Genomic DNA, 5,592 nt, shown 5'->3' on the forward strand with positions numbered 1-5,592 from the left:
GCGTGGCAAAAAAAAAAAAAAAAAAGAAGAAGAGAAAGTTTATATAATCTCCATAGCCTCCACCCCTGTGCTAGGAAGAAAGTGGAAAAATGCTTTGTAACATGAAATGGAGACTGAAATGATACAGCAAGTGGCCCAGGAGCACGGATGGGAGGGATGGACCCAGAGAAGGGTCAGGCCATGGGGCTGCAGCTGTCCCTAAGCCCCAAACTCCAGATTCACTTAAGTAATCATAACTTTGTGGTGATTGCTTTGGGCACAGGAAGCAGAAGCACAGGAATGCCTGTGACACAGCTAAGCATTCAGCCAGAAGTTTCTGCAGCAAGGTACCCTAGGAAACCCTCTGGAGAGAGGCTGGTGGGCTCAAAGGGCAACGTGTCAATCACTCCTCTGCGGACTTGTACCCAAGAGTCTGCAGCTAGCTTTGAGCCTGGAAGTATCCAGGGAAAACATTATAACCTAGTTTTTACTGCTTTTGTTGCCACATTTGCCTTCTTCCATGGATACCCTCCCATCCACCCCAAATAAAACCAGGGAAAGAAGATAGGAAAAGGGGTAGAGGAGAATTTTTGGTTTAAAGAGCTGAGTGTGTGGCCCCAACTGTCAACGTGTCACTGAGAAAGTTGCATCTGTATAATGAAGGCATTCCCTTCTAACACAGATGATTCTAATTTTCTATGACCTTTCAACTCTGTAAGAGGGGAGCAAGCCAGAGACTATTGTACCCACAGGCCACCCTTAGTTACCCACTGACAACCCCCCACCCCTCCACCAAGAACTTGGAAATACTGTGTTAAACTCCAAAATCAACATGTAATGAGAGGTTCCTAGGCAGAAGACTAGACTGATTGGAGTATGAACATATCTAAAGCAGAAATGTGTTGATCTGAAGGGAAGTTGGTCAGTCTTAGAAGTAAAGAAAGGAGACATTGAGAGGAGAAGAGTGGCTACACATCTCTGGCTTCTGTCTGGCAGACACCTTAGTCTTAAGGGAATATCTGGCTGTCTGTCAGGTGTCCCTATTGTGGAGACTCTGCAGCTGACTAACAAGGCCTGACACCACTATATTTTCAAGTTATAAAACAAACTTCTCTGTTAAGATTCCCAACTCTCTGAGTACCTTCTGATCACCTTTTTCCTGGGTAGTTTCCTTCCAGGGAGGGAATGTGCTGGTCAGGCTTCCATGTGTGTCAGGCCCACTGACCATCTTGTCTTATGCACAGGCCTCTGTGAGTTTGTGGGCCTAAGTCAGCCTCCCTGAGATGACTTCTGGATGGGATTGAGTTTTCGGGCCACTGAAGATGAAGCCGGGTCAGGGTCACAGTGCACTTACCCAACAGAGACCTATGAACCTGGCTGGTCTGCCACACTGCACAACTTTGTCCAACTTCAACTGCACCCACGGCACTAATGAGCAGAATCCAGGGTGGGTCTGGGTCTATTAACTTCTCAATTCACTAGTTCCTTCATATCATCCCAAACTCTATATTCTGAGTATTTCTCTTCTCGTTTTAATCAACATTGTATAATAATAATAAGAGCTTCTGTTTATTGAAACTTCTGTGTGCTCAACAGCCCCACAGAGAAGGCATTGCTGTCCCATTCTACAGAAGGAACAACTGGGGATCAAAAGAGCTGAGAAAGCTGGGATTCAAACCTATGTCTACCTCTAAAGCTTGTGCTTGTTATTATATTTAAAATTAAGCTGTGTGAGGAAAGTAGGGTGATGACTTCTCAGAAGAAGAGTATAGCATCCTTAGCATGTTTTCCAAGAGTTGCCTCATTCCAAAAGTGGACATGATGAGTCTTACTTATTGAGCTCAAAAAATAAGAATCTGCCTTGATTGGAGAAGGCAGTGGGCAGTTGTGCCTCACTGGAGGAGTAGGAGAATTCTAGTGATGCCCTGGGGTATCCCAGAGGATTCTGGCCACCATCTTTGACCCTGACACAGGAAAAAGATAACCTGGATGCTAAGCAAAGCAAAAGATAGAGAATGTAGAAGCCTAGGTGGGCACGCGATGTGCTGTTCTGTCCTCCATAGCATGGGAGTCCCAAGGGAGAAGATCAGTGGCTGTGTTCCAGGCTTGGGATTGGGTCCCCTGAGAATACCTCAGGCAATGGTGACATCTCTCCCCTGCACCTTCCTGAACCTGTATCGAAGGCTGGTTTGATTTTTGGCCTGGTAATCTTAGTTAATATTTCATATTTGACTTAGTTACTTTTCCCACAGATTTCTAACTCCTAAAAACCAGATACATACTTGATTTCTGAGTAATTTGTGAGGTAGTCAACAACTTAGGTAATGTACTTGAAAGTCACACATATGACAGTCTGTGCAGAGTCAAGGATGGATAAACATGTGGGTGTCCCAGGCAGGTCACAATTTGGAGCTCCCTTAAAGCTAGGTTTTCTATCTACTTGCTCAACATTTCTTTGATAGGAGCTAAGAGAAAATAATTTCTGTAATGTTCAACATAAGTAATTTGTTCTAGTATGTTCAAAATAAGGAACTTATACTATGCTCTGAATATGACAAAATATTTACTTATTTGGGATTATTTTCATTTAACTTTGTAAAAGAAAACACCAATAACTGGACAATATTAGTCAACCCAACCTAACTAAACATGAATATAGCCATAAAGTCTTTCAAATTATGTTTAGAATTTTTTTTCTCTCTGGCCAACTGGTTCTCACATTCCTGCATTTTGTTTCTGTTTTTTTTTTTTTTTTTTTTTATGGGAAGAAGGGGTGGGGAGACAAGGGAAGGGGGAGCCTGGGAGAGAGCAGAGAAGCCAGTAATAGAGGGAGAGAGACAAAATAGAAGCCAAGGGAGGATACGGGTGACAGTTCATTCCTGCTCCTTCCCAAAGGAATTGAGTCTTCACTACATAGATTTTTTTAAGTGATATTTGAAAGGTGATGCAATCATCCATTCATTTGGGTTCTGTCTGGCCTTTAAATGTAATATTTCAACTGAGAGTTCAAGCTGGTAGGGGTTTGAGGTGTTTTCACGAGAAGTAACCAAGTCAGACAGTTCCTATTGTCAAAGAGACCCTGTGGAAGGGGAGAAACACTAACATTAACCACCCAGGCTAATTTTATTCCTCAGGCCCAGGGGCACCAGCCTTCTAGGCTGTTCCATTCCTCCTAGCAGGAAGGTACTCTGTTTCTGTTTTTTTTGATTTTTTTGGCCATGCCGCGCAGCTTGCAGGATCTCAGTTCCCCGACCAGGGACTGAACCCGGGCCACAGCAGTGAAAGCCGGGAATCCTAACCAGTAGGGCACCAGGGAACTCCCTGCAATTGGTTTTCTTACTAGCTTTAAAAAAAAAAATTATTATTATTATTATTTTGTTTGTGGTACGCGGGCCTCTCACTGTTGTGGCCTCTCCCGTTGCGGAGCACAGGCTCCGGACGTGCAGGCTCAGCGGCCATGGCTCACCGGCCCAGCCGCTCTGCGGCATGTGGGTTCTTCCCGGAACGGAGCACGAATCCGCGTCCCCTGCATCGGCAGGCGGACTCTCAACCACTGCGCCACCAGGGAAGCCCTTAAAAATTTTTTTAATCAAGCCATATATTTTCTTGGGAGTCATATTAAAATATTTTATCTTTAGATAATGTAATAACATATAGTGTACTAAACAGCACTATACTGTGATTGTTCAGTTACTGAATTTTAGCTGGAGACAGCGGGATTTCAGGAGACTGTCAGCTGACTGATCTCAGGGTTGGTGGTGTTGCCTGTAATTATGTTGCAAAAATATCATCAGGGATAGGCTGGCGCCTGGGAGGCCTGTTTTTAAATGTCCACTGGAAGATATTGTCTATTTCTGTAGACAATTATCATTTTACAGCAATACAAGGTGTCTCAAGGGCAAAACAGATAACAGGCACAGTATTTTTGACCATTTCAGTACGTTTTAATGTTCTCTACACAGGGACACCTTGGACACCTCTTTCATCTGGCTCCAGGCATGGTGGGAAAGCACTGGGCTGAGAGAATCCTGGGTGTGAATCTATGACCTTGGGCAAGACACTTAACCCCTCTGGGCCTCAGTTTCTCGCTTGTAAAAAGGTGATAATATCTTTTTTGCAAAGTTTTGAGAGATAATATTGAAGTTGTAAATGAGGCTATTATTTAAAAGTATATCATAGAGTATAATATACTATATATTAAATATTATACAAATAATAATTAACAAGCAATTATCCTCTTTCCACTAACCCTTAATGGCCTTACTAACATATTACTGCTTTGAAGAGTTAGTCCCAGAGTCCAGGCCCCTTATAAAAGGCTGATTTCTTAAATGTTTTCACTAGAAAAAAAAGGGTAATTATGTGACGTGATAGATGTGTTACTTAACTCAATGGGGGGAAAATCCTTTCACAATGTACTCATATATTAAATCACATTATATACTTTAAATATATTACAACTTTGTCAATTATATCTCAAAAAAAAGGGCTGATCACCAAGCTGGGTAATGCTCAGCACTGTGTCATTTATATCATTGTCAAGGATCCTTGGGGGAGCGTGTCCTTCTCGGGCAGTGGTTCCCAGCAGAGGCTTTGGAGTCAGACGGATCTGGGTGGGACTGCACCGTGACTCTGCCCTTCCCTATCTGCCATCTCAGAAAAACTGCTTCGTCACAAACGTGTGCGTGTCTCAGAGGGTTGTGTTATCACCCCCTGCCCTCCAAACCCCAGTCATGCGAACCATTTGTAGTTCCCCAAAGCACCAGGCTCACTTCTCTGCTTAGCTTACTGTTTCCTCTCCAGGATGGTTCTCCTTCTACATGCTGCTCCTATTCTTGTTGGCTTCCTCTAAGACTTCCCTGCCCCTCAAGACTTGGTTAGGTGTCCTTTCCGTCTGCCTGCTCCCCAGCCACCCTCGGTTTACCCCTATGGTCATAGTATTGACATTGCCTAGTCATTGGCCCACCTCCCCCTCACTTCAGAGTTGACTAGCATGTTGGGGTTTAGTGTATGCCAGGCACAGTGTCTAGTTCTTTATGTCAGTTATCTTACTGAAGTTGCTTAACGACCCTAGGAAATACGTATTAGTACAGATGAGGAAACTGAAGCTCAGAGAGGGTAAATGGTCTGCTCAAGGTCACACAGATCAATGCAGAAGATCTGGGATTTGAATTCACGCCTGACTCTAAACCCTTTGCAGTCAATTGTAAATTGCTAAGAGTTTACAGGGTTGAGCACAGTGAAAGCATGTGCAAGTACTCAGCAAAGAATGGCTATTATTATTTGACCCAAGCAGATTATAAACCGCTGGCGGGAAGGAATCTTAACCCATAGGTGCTTGCACCCTTTGCACAATACCCCAACCAAGGCTGAGTCAGTGTGTGGAGAGCAAGGATAGAGTAAGGCTTCTGGAATATGTCCCAGAGCAGCACTGATTGCTTCTCAATAAATGGCTGATGTTTTCTATCACGCATCTCTGTATTTAAGAAATATTTCTTGTTGCACTCTGGCCCCTTTCCACTTCTGTGCGAGGAGGGGGTGGGACTACAGAGGGGGCCCAAAGCAACAGTGGAAGCTGCTTTTTGATGAGACACACAGGAACCACCAGCCACC

The sequence above is a fragment of the Globicephala melas genome, chromosome 1 (genome assembly GCF_963455315.2).
Source record: "Globicephala melas chromosome 1, mGloMel1.2, whole genome shotgun sequence".
Lineage (NCBI taxonomy): Eukaryota > Metazoa > Chordata > Mammalia > Artiodactyla > Delphinidae > Globicephala > Globicephala melas.